A 12,002-nucleotide genomic window follows, 5' to 3' on the forward strand; every position below is an offset into this window, starting at 1 on the left:
TTTTAGTGACAAACGTAAAGAAGAATGTCTGAACTCTCCTTTTCCGCGCATAGTACAGGAAGTGAAGATCCACGTTCACGCCAAGGTCGACAGATCAAACCACTCTGAATCATCTGAGGGGGTGCCTTTTCAAAAGCATCTACGACTATCTCAGTGCCAGCATTATATATTGATTGGTTAACAATGGTATGATGAACGGGACTCTGGATCTTTCATCCCGTGCCATCTCTGACGCAAGCGGGCTGATCAGGGTGGACCGCCGCCCTTCTCCTCCTCCAGTAATTACACCCGGGGCAAATCTGGCAGTTGCTGACGGTTTGACACCAAGGTGAAGAGTTGAAGCTCTAATCACTGTTTTGGCTCAACAGGGTGGGATGGCTCCTTGAAGCGAAGTGTGTGTTTTTGTGTACAGCCATTGACTTTGTGAGTATGAACTGCATGCGTGTGTGTAAATACAGTCCTGTTTGTACACGTGCATTTCAGGGTGCATGTATATCTAAAGCTCTCTTCTAAACAAATCAAAAACGCGTCTCGCTCCTTATACAAACCAGTCGGTACCTGCAGTTAATTCAAAGGCTTGTATCTGTGTGTGTGATCACCTGCGCTGCCTATGAATCTGTGTGTATACGCGGTGCAGCTGAACCTGCAGGAGCCCGCAGGTTGTGCACTGAACTCACTTGCGTGGAGGCATTTCGCTAACATAAACAGCTGGTTTATGTTGAGCAGGGCGTGGCTCACCTGCAAGCTCATCCGCACTGATAAAATAGGGGGACTGGGTTCAGGACAATAGCGCGGAGGGATCGTACCCCAACGTGAAGACCTCGACAAGTCTTCTGGGCTCTGAATAAAGTCAGCTTGTGTATTGATCTGATTGCTACTGGTTCAATCAAAGACACTCCAAGGTTTTGTAGTGTATTTAGATGCCATATAACATTGGAGGATGTTTGCTTTTTTTGTGAACGTCACCTCCATTGACGAGTTTCTCAGGCAATCCGTGTTTTCACTGTCACATAATAGGGTTGAGGGGAGCTGCTGCTGAGAAAAGAACCACCAACATGAAGCAGAAGCAGCAAGTGGGAGTTTGTGGTTGCAGAGGTCAGACCTCGTCCCAGCTGCACATGCAGCTTAACCCTCTGGACCGGCACCATTTCCAGTTGTTAGAGCAGCTCTTAGTGGCCAAGAGTAACTCGCACTGGCAGGGCACACTCTTCTCATACCAAAGGACTGACAGCACTGCCTGAGGGAGGACACTTTTTGGGCTCACCGTTGAACCTCCACATCCCTTCATTCTCCCAGACTGCTGATCCTTCCCTCCCTGGCCTCTTCCAAGGTTTCCCTGGAGCTGGCAGCAGTAAACTCTCCACTGATCCTGGAGGGCCAAAGCCCTGGCTGATCACCTACTCTTCTACGTCGCTGGACCTCTCACAGCTGTCCAGAAGGAAGGCATCAGAATGTTTACTGGAGCCAGAAGCTGTGAAGACAAACTTTGGAACAAGTAATCACGACTATTAGCAGATGAAATGAAGTGTGGTGCCCATTCTTGACTCATGATGTAAGGAAAACGAAATCTGTGTGAAATAGATATTTGTATTTATTATATATTCTATAGAAGTTGTTGGGTTTTGAACTGAAGTAGTAAAGGAGGACAAGACAGGTGGGAAGAGGGCAGAAGGAGAAAGATTAGAAAAACCAGGCTACTGCTGACCCACTGCTGAATCTTGGCAGTATAACAACAAGTGTGAGTGAGAGTGGTGAGCTTTTTATCTTGGCTGCTATGCCTGATTTAGATCTTCACCCTGTTTTCATGGTTTGTGTATTTTACAGATTGTGTCAGCCATGTTGGATCTTAGATCTAACATCGTGCCAGCCTGTTTGCCTTGAAGATATTTTTAGTTTCCAGTGTATTTTGTGTTCATCTCCACATCTAAGTGCTAGAGGTTTGCGTCTGCACGTCTGTCTTTGACTCGATGAACTCACAGCTGCTCACCTGACTGATGTCAAACCTGTGCACATGCGTTGCTGCTCAAGAGTGTCCAGGGTCTGGCATGGCAGCCGGAAGGAAGAACCATGGCTAGATTTGATGCTGTCTTCTCTATATGTCAGTTTTATTATGTGGCTTGGTGACGCAGAGAGGAAACAAAGACAGAGACAGATATGGGCTGATGAGACGCAATGACCGAGATCAAAGTAAATAGTCAAAGATCAAAGCCAGGGATTAGTCAGAGAGGTTTTGTGGGGTCAAACAGCCACGGTCCCTCAAACAACAGCTACTGCACATAAAATATGAATAACATCACATTATGATTGGATGTTTTTGATGCTTGTGATGTCATATAACCCATCACAACTCCTGCCCCCCATCAGACAACAGGTGTTGCACTAGGTCACATCAGTCCTTACGCAATCCAGTCGTAGACGTTGTCCCTCAAGTCCAATTCCATCCTCCTCACATCTCAAGTTGCTAATCCAACCCCGGTTTAGAACCTGCAAACAGATCAGGACCCTCTGGTTCAGTTTTCTGCTGGATGCTTTGGAAGCCAAGAAACACTGGCCATTACCCCCAGAGGCACTTTGGCTCTGGGGTGAACAGCCATGCAACAAAAATGGTTTGTAATGTTTCTCGAAAGCACTGATTGAATGTCCCCAGGCTCCCTGCCTGAAGACGGGCAGAGAGAAACCCGACACAGCCTGACGAGACAGACAAAGACAGAAAGTGAGCCGTCGGAGTGAAACGTCTGACTGGAGACGCAGAGAAGAGCTTTTAGTTCTGACAGTGACGCTGAGGGAACGTCTGAGTAGCAGGAAGGAGCAGGACCAAGCCTCATAAATATTTACAGTACGAACAGACAGGAGCCATTTTGCACCTTTGATTGCGTTTCTCACACGCAGATTAAAACAGGACAGAGGGGAGGGTCACAGAGAGACGGAGTCACGCAGGAAGTTGATGGAGGACGATGGAGGCAGGGAGTGATTGTATGAGGGGAGCAACAAGCGATTCAGTTTTGCATTTCATTTGCAATTTTCTGTTTTTGCAACAGACCGGAAAGATGCAATTGATGTCTGCAAGGGTTAAACAAAGAGAGTCTCTCTCTCTGTCTCTCTCCCTCTCCCGCTCTCTCTCTCTCTCTCTCGCTCTCCCTCAGTAACTCTCTCTTTCTCTCTAAAAGCTTCCAGCAGCTCTTAGAGGATCAGAGCTTTCAGACCACTTGTTGCTAATAGAGGGATATTTACCCAAACGGGAACAGAGAGAGTGTATCCTCAGGTCACTGCACTCAGCAACAACACTGACTCAAAGACACACAGACAGCCTGCTCTGCTTTTACAGCAGGGACAGACAGCTACACTGTAAAAAATGTCGGTCTGAAACAAGGTCGGATTCTTTTCAAAAACAGAAATAAAATGCAGTCAAATCAAACTCCTGCTGCAGCAGAAGGCGGTTGTGATGGGAACATTTAATATGATGTGTTTCAGGTCATGTGTGTGCAGGGAGTGTCGGGTGTTGCGGTGATGTACACTTAGAATAACAAAAAAAGTAAGCTTGAAAATGCATTGACTTATTGAAGTTACTGGTTATTGGTCAAAATAAGGCAATCGGTGACATTCTGCCTGAACCCGTGTAAGAATGTGGATATTTATGGCTCACATGATTATTCCACATGTAACATGTTTTGAAATGTGGAAAACATGTATGTTGTAGCATCTGGCACTGTTGCGTCACCTGTTCTATTCCCTCGACACCAGCTGATGGAAACAAACCCAATGTGAGTTACTTTTCCAGGACATTTGCACATTTTGCTTAAACTCCAGTGGGCAATTAAATGGAATCACAATTAGCGCCACTCACCATGTGTACCAGAATTCACTTAATCATTTATGATATTATCAAATCATGTGAATCAGATTAGAAAATCTGATCAAAAACGCAACCCTAAACCTGCAACGTCAGGTCGAAGTCCACATTTCCAGTAAACGGTGGTAACTGGGGGGGTGGGGGGGTGGGTGGCGGCTGGGGTGTCAGTTCATGTCCTTTTTTGTTTTCATGCTGATTCTTTGTTATCTGAGGAGGCTGCTGAATTGTGACAGCCAATCATAACAATTTAAATCCGATGAAAGGAAGATATTAAAACAGAACCGGGACCTGACTGGACTCGGCTTGACTGGGTCAAGTTCTGAGGGTGAGGAACAGTGATGGCAATAACAACACGTTATGTGACAAATAAAACAGATAAAAAACGGAACACTGATCAAGTTAAACGTCCTGTGTTGTCAGTTAAGCCCCGGCTTTGTGAAAACACCAGCAAATTAGCTGGAAAAACACTCTGGCTGTGTTTGTTGTCATTCCGCAGCCAGTTATGCCTGGCGCTGCTTCGCTGTAGCCCAGCCATGGTGACACCTATCTCGCCGTTAAACAAATAGAGCGAGGTCCTGACCCCTCCGTGTTTGGATTCACAGGCCGGGAGCCCAGACAGCCCCACAGATCTGCGACGCACGTATCAACACAAACCTCCAAGCAGGAATGCTACCAAGGCTTGTTTGACTCAGCCGTGGTCCCCATTGTGACCCGTTGTGTGTGTGTGTGTGTGTGTGTGTGTGTGTGTGTGTGTGTGTGTGTGTGTGTGTGTGTGTGTGTGTGTGTTTAGTAATACATGTTCACTCATTACTGCCTGTTTCTCTGTAATAATACTTTTCTTTTTTCCTTCTTCCCTTCAGTCCGATGGAGAGGAAGCCATCATTTTCTTCAGCCCAGTCATCAGATATAAGCGTTAAATTGCTACTTTTCTGCAAACCACTGATACATATAATCAACATATTTCTGAACAGAAAATAAAAAAAAAAAACCTGTAGCAAGATTTCTAGACAGGATTGTGAAATAAATATCACGGAGAATGCACTTTCCCAAAAGAAATTCCATCATAAAATCATGTTTTATGATGCCTCCTTGCTTCAGTTTGGGTCTAGTTTGGTTTAGGGCACCAAAAAAGACACCAGGTCAGATTTAGGACAACACTTCAGGCTGTGTTTAAAGTTGTGAAACTCACAGTTGAATAAAAGTTTCTTTGTTTTCTGGCCCCTTAGATGGTATATCACATCTGGAAGGCCCATCTTTACTTCCTTCCATTGTACAAGACACCAAAGTATCAGAGAAACAGGCACTGCCATCTTTCATTCTTGATCATTTGGAACCAGGGTCTTCACGGTAGTGATCAGTGGACAGAAGCACAGAGGAGAGTCCCACCTCCCTCAATGAGAGGCTGGTTTACTGGAAACAACCCCCTGAACGTTAGGAATATCCTCCCAACGTTCTATAGTACAATGCACATGGATGCCATCGTAGCTACAGAGCAGATCTCAATCATGAGAGTGAGCTCATGAGACCCAGACCTGGTTCCGGTCAGTCCCAACATCAAATAAGTTGCTCCTCAACCTAAGTTCCATCCCCCTAGCCGCTAACAGCTGAACCGAAGCTGATGATCAAGCTGCTCCCTCGGCAGAAAGTGTCTCAGAAAAAGCAGCTTCGATGTTTTACTTTGGCCCAAGTCCCATTCAAGGGATGCGTTTCTGACCTGTCATGTGACCAGTTACACTGTCAGACTCGGCTCAGTCCCGTCGATCCATCTCTCCTCTTCCTGTCTCTTCTCTTGACTGGAAACGCTGCTCAGCTTCCATAAACGTACGATTCCAACATTCTATTCAGTTTTTCTGCCGCTAATATAAACTGTCTGGTAGTCATATGTTGTAAACAACCCCGTGATTCCTGACGTTGTTTAACACATCAACAATTGTGCAGTTTTGAAATTCTTGTGATGAGGAACTTGGCTTCACAGAGGAACTGTCAATCACGGGCTGTCCACGCCCACATGAGGTCCAATCAGGCAGAATAAGTGAAAACACCTGTTGAGTTGGACCGTGCATGTGCAGGAGCTTTAAGACGCATTACAGGGACGAGGCATACAGTAGAATCACCAATGCATGAGGACACAAAAGCACAAACACACCGCAGGTTTTCATGCGCTGCGGCGGGTGTGGTGCCCTGACAGAGTTCATGAATTAAGTGAACTCTTGAACTGTAGTCTGGTATGTGGCAGACAGTCAAAGTCAGTCAATCTGCACAGGCAAACCTCTGTCTAAACAAGTCCTCCACTGAGTCCTAAAATCACATTTTCATTTATTTTAATCAAGGAATAAAAAAGGAAACATCCCCCAAGGAAGTCAGCCAATGGACTTTTTTGATCACTCAGACATATTTTGGAAATAGTGGGAGAAGTTGAAAAGTTAGAAAGAAGCTGATTCATCCTGAGACTAAATTATGCCTGCAGCTTTAAATACGTGAGTTTACTGAACACAGGATGAATAATTAGTTTGACATTGTCTCTTCAGTTTGGAAAATTTAAGTCGCTTTTCCCATTTTCCCCAGCGATGGTTTGTATTTGAGGAACAGCCATGATCCATTGTCTCATGCAGGATATTATTTTCTGACCAAAAGAAGCCTAAAACTGCTAAGAAGTTACACCTGAAACCCACAAAGACATCTGCAACGTATTAGTTTAGTAGCTTTAAACTGCTCCGCTGGCTCCGCTTGTTGCTCTGCTGCACAGTCGGAGCCGTTTCCCTGGAGATGCTGACATTTTAAATGCCTCGTCATTCCTGGGTATGATAGAATTGGTGATTTTGTGGAGGTATCACAATTTCCATCTTGGGTTTGATTGTTTTTCCCGACTGAAAAGAATATTGCACCTGATTTGTTCAAGGACCATTGAGAAGTTGGAAATCCATCATTAGTTTGTGTTTTTACAGCTTTTGCCTTCGACAAATGGCGTATTTTTGAAAGGGTCACGTGATCATGAAGGGTAACAGCCTGATGGCATCAACATGGTGGTCATTACCAAATCAGCTACTCGATCAGACTTGTCCCTGACATCCTGACTGTAGATCCTGCTGAATTGGTCACCTACTCCCAGTCATAGCAGGACCATGAGGAGCTCGAGTGAGTCCTTGACCAGCAGCGTGTTTGGTTGTTTAATCCCTGCCTGCACGTTCACACCTCTGCACACCTGCTGGTTAGAGGAGGGGCGATTGTTGGACGGGGTCACCTGACTCAGGACAGTAACTCATGGATGAAGTCTCACACACACACACACACACACACACACACACACACACACATAGGTTTGCGTCGCTATCCTTATTAGGACATTCCGTTGACTTCCATTCATGTGAATATCCTAACTCTAACCCTAACCCTAACCAACTGATGCCTAACCTCAACTTCAACCGTACTGCAATCTACACCTTCACTCTACCTTTGACCAGGTGTTCATAAATTGAGTTTTGCCGCATTAGGACCGGTCTTTGGTCCCCATGAGGACTAGGGGTCCTGATAAGGTTAGTGTTTACACCAGAAAAGTCTCCAAAAGTTAACAAAAACCAAGTACACACACACACACACAAGTTCTGATGCTGTTTGGAAGCATGGAGGTTTGTCGCCTGCCTCAGGTCCAGATCTTGACGCTTCGGTGTATTTGAATTCCTCTCATGCATCATCTTTGGTAGCTGCAGTCAAAGCAGCAGGGAGGAAGGTGACGGTGTCTCTGTTGGGTTTTGGCCCGGCTCTGATTTACGAGCTGGAATGAATGATGTCAGCGCGTTGCAGCTGTGGGCTTGAGTTTGTGTCTGAGGTGACAAAAGCAGCAGAAGTTGCCAGCGAAGGCAACTTTCCTCCATTTATGTTCGCGCTCCATGTTTGTTGTTGGTAGTGTTCCAGGTATTCCGTTCAAAGCTGATCAGAGACGAGCTGATGAATTGATAATGAATGTCTACTACAAGGTCATGTGACCCGGGACTGAAAGCCAATTTAAAAAAGTTCCCACTGCCGAAAAAAAAAAAGACAGAGTGTAAGCGTTTTTCTGTGGGTACTTTTTTCCTGCAGTGGGAACATTTTTACACACACGAAGCACAATACCGACTTTTTTACATTTTTTCAAATCATGTGGCTGGTGTCGCTAGGCAGCTCAGACCAGGGGGTTGATTTCAATTCCTGGTAACCAGTCGAAGTAGCTGAATACTGAATGCGAGGTTGGGAATCATCACGTTTATTTTCAGGCTGAATTTATTGGCTCCCGATCGCTTCTGTCCACAGGGAAGTCGGTAAGACGTGTTAATGAAAGTAACAATGATCCTCTTAAGGGACACCAGAGACATTAATTAACTAGGTGGTGCACAAATGCATCATCCAGACAACCCCTTGATGTGTAGCTACTTTCCAAAAAAATCCCTAAGACACTCCAGGAAGGTCAGAGGTCATGGTCAGCCTGAGGGGAGTGGGTCTTGGTCAAGGGCAGCAGGCCAGACACAGATTTGAACTTGTGACCTTCAGGTTGAAGGTTCTCTGTTGATGTGAACGCTCTCTCTCTCTCCCTCTCTCTCCCTCTCTCTCTCTCTGCATTATCTGTTTCTTTCTGCGTTTGTTTCCGTCCGTCCTCGTGTTTGTGCCGGTGTGTCTGCACAGCCTTGAACTCTGCAGGCGGTTTTCAGCTCGTCCTCCTCCAGGCTGACGGCTGGAATGCTGACATAACAGATGTTGTCTGACAAAGCCAATAATTATCTGCTGTACAGCTGTATGTCCATACCTTCCTCTCTTCCTCCTCTCCCTCCCCCTCCACATCCTCCTCCGCCTCTTTCGGCTGGTCTGCTGCGACTCCCCTGCACCTACCAACGTTTACCCCTGCATGTGAACATGACATTTATCTTCTTAGCCGTGTTTGCAGCAGCTTCAGTGCTCCGACGGCGTACAGTTGAAACAAGCTGTGCCGGCTTCGTGACATCCAGCGCGTTTTATTTTATTTGTTCAGGTTTTTGGAAACTGAGTTTATGGCTTCTGTCTCTGCAAACATTAGAAAACACAAGATAAGAGGTGACGGCAACTACTTCCAAAGACGACTAGAGAACGTGACGTTAAGCAATAATGCATTAATAAACACATTATAGAACAGGATAAACCATCAGCACGGGGTTTTTCAAACATATTGGCAACTAAAGATCTGTGAGAACTTGCGTCACACTGCCTATTAGCTTGTTCTCCGAGGTGTTTCCATCAATGCTGATCGGAGGCAGAGTGATGAGTACCGCGTCCTGTTATTGGAGGTATTATTCCAGTTACCAATAATTAAATGATACTGAGTTTCTTTGGCCAGAGAACAGGGAGGGTTCTACTCGTGATATTTATCACAACTTCCTTGACATGGAGAGTATATGTGATGCTGTCAGGGCACGAAGACATCCTGGCTAAAATGAAAATATCTTTCATATCAGAGGAATCGGGTTTGATTCAGCGATGCAGAAGCAAACAATAAGCAGATGGAGGCCCAGGGTCAAAACCACAGAAGCGACCGTGTCCAGGAGGGTGAAAGAGAGAACACTGATCCAGGAACAGTCAGCAACTAGAGAGCCCAGGAGACGAATGACACAAGAACACGAACCACTGAGGAAACGTGCAGCAATGGACTGACAGCAACCACAACTCAGGTTTGAGTCAGACGCACCTACACCAGGGTGGGGAGGCGGTCAAACAAAGACAGGAAGTAAATGCAACACGCGTGAAGTCACACGCATGGCAAGAGAGTCCAACAAAGGAAGTCCAGACAGGAGCTGTGACCGATGTGTAAATGTGTATTATTCATACAGACTGGTACCAGGATCAGTTCTCTGTGTGTCGGTCTCTCTAAGAGCCTCTTGGCTCACTACATTGTCAAACGTCCTAGGTAACGAGCTCTTACTGGAAGACGATTTCCACCCTGCTGTCGCTCTCATTTCCTCCTCATCATCACTGCTCTCTAACTTGTTTCTCGAAAGCTTGATAGAAATAAACCTGACTTTCTTCGTGGTGCCTTGCCGTAATACACCACTTGCCAAGGCCAGTGAGTTAATTTTTCTCTAAAGACCACATTTTTAGCTCATTATATTAATTGAGTGCTCCTCCAGTGACCTGGAACAGCCATTTAGAGAAAACATTATTGATGCGTATCTTTTGATTTCAACTAGGATACAAGCAGAGGTGCGGGGTCAGGTACGGGCCACGTTCCACTTGAAATGGACCTTTAACTGATTACACAACGAGGGTCTGACACATTTATCTCCTCTTTTAAAAAAACAAACAAAAAAACAACATTTGTGTGATGAAACAGGAGCTCGTTTTCGGAGCCCTAAAGAACAACTGAGAAGGGCAGCAATGTCCTCCAGAGCTCATTCAACCTCACAAATATCTGATTGGTGAAGTGACGGACAGCGGTGATGAGCTAATTTGTAAGTCAACCTGGAAATGATAACATCGCCGTGGTTCAATGGTTCCCTCAACCATGAGCCTGCGCTACTTTTACATCCGAGTTTGGATTATCAGAGCGAATCAGCTCGGTGGCAAACAGACCCCATCCTAACTTTTAGATATCGTGTCCTCACAACAGCACCAAAACATTGTAAAACATAAATGTTTTCGGAAAGGACACAGGGTGCAGTTGGCAGGACGACAGCTCTGTACGGGAGGTTGTGGCTCCCGCCCCACAGGCATCGGACCAATAAGCAGAGTGAACGTTCTCCAGGATCATAACACACCATTGTCTCTCTGATATTGCACAATGCGATATGTGAAATTCTGCAAAAATGCCAGGGTTTAGTTTAGCAAGGTTTTGTGCTAAATTTGGAACTAAAACAGACTAAAAAAGCCTATTCAGATATACAGTGGCCAGTTAAGTATCGGTTATATTTGAGGGCCCTTTTTTTTTTTTAGCCCAAAAAACAAAGGGTGAACGAACCAGGCAGCTCAGTTCAGTGCAGATGGATGAACTCCTGGTGATACTCCACACTGGCCAGAATCTGACTTCAGTCTATATTTAGTGCTGAAGTCCCACAATGGAGTCCCCAAGGTCTCTGAACCTGACTCAGCACACACACGGCGATGTCAACTTTCAGTTGCAAGAGCAACAAAGACAAAACACCAAGATTGTAGCATTGTGGTTTTTCCTGTGACAGCAGCGATGAAAATAAACTTAAAGAAAACATGAAGAGAAGGTGAATTATTTCAGGACTCTCTCTCTCTCTCACACACACACACACACACACACACACACAAAACGAGAGGCTGGTGTTGACCTTATCCAACTCAACCATCTGACCCTGTTTTCCCCGTCATTTCACAAATGGGTGTCCCTTATCATGCCAAATAACTGCAGTTGAACCAGAAAACACTCCAGTCGGAGGAGGGGGGTGGAGACCGACCGACCTGCAGAAAGTGCAAAGATTATTTTGGCTCAGAGGAAAAGAAAAAATAGAGATTTCATGGGGTGGATAAAGAGATGTCGTAGATACACATTACAGTGTCTCCGAATATTTTCTTTCCTCCTCCTTCTTATGCCCATCATTCATTTCAAAGCCTTAAATCATTGAGAGAATGAAAGCAAGCGAATATGAGAGGTGGTTTAAATGCTCACATTCACTCAACTGAAATCTTCTGAGATTAAAATTTCCACTAAACGGTTTTAGGACGAGATTATTACAAGAAGGAAAGTTTTGTTTTGGTTTTTTTCCTAAATGTTTTTCGCCTGCATTAATATGACAAAGTTTATGTGTAACATCCATCCATCCATCGTCATCTTCCACTTATTCCTACACATTAAGGGTCGCGGGGGGTGGAGCCTATCCCAGTGTCAACGGGCAAGAGGCTGGGTTCACCCTGGACAGGTCGCCAGTCCATCGCAGGGCCAACATACAGAGACGAACAACCATTCACACTCACATTCATACCTACAGTCAATTTAGAGAATCAATCAGCCTCGTCCCCAAATTGATGTCTTTGGACTGTGGGAGTACCGGAGTACCAGAGAGAACCCACGCAGACACGGGGAGAACATGCAAACTCCACACAGAAAGATCCCGCGCCCGAGCCGGGACTCGAACCCGGAACCTTCTTGCTGTGAGGCCACAGTGCTGACCACTGCACCACCGTGCAGCCC

At 45.6% G+C, this 12,002-nt stretch overlaps 1 long non-coding RNA gene across 2 annotated transcripts; it reads right to left on the reverse strand.

Annotated features, from left to right (window-relative positions):
• Positions 1–1,194: 1,194 nt before the first annotated feature.
• Positions 1,195–3,863, reverse strand: LOC147247144 (uncharacterized). Of its 2 annotated transcripts, none has more exons than XR_015109592.1 (3): positions 3,845–3,863; positions 1,988–2,116; positions 1,195–1,484 (listed from the first exon to the last, which is right to left on the reverse strand). It is a non-coding gene; the product is annotated as an uncharacterized LOC147247144 (long non-coding RNA). The 2 variants fall into 2 exon arrangements; XR_015109591.1 differs by lacking the exon at positions 3,845–3,863 and adding an exon at positions 3,719–3,797.
• Positions 3,864–12,002: the final 8,139 nt, after the last annotated feature.

Source organism: Aulostomus chinensis, chromosome 16 (genome assembly GCF_037954235.1).
Source record: "Aulostomus chinensis isolate RoL2024-O1b breed Wild chromosome 16, RoL_Achi_v1.0, whole genome shotgun sequence".
In the NCBI taxonomy this organism is placed as follows: domain Eukaryota; kingdom Metazoa; phylum Chordata; class Actinopteri; order Syngnathiformes; family Aulostomidae; genus Aulostomus; species Aulostomus chinensis.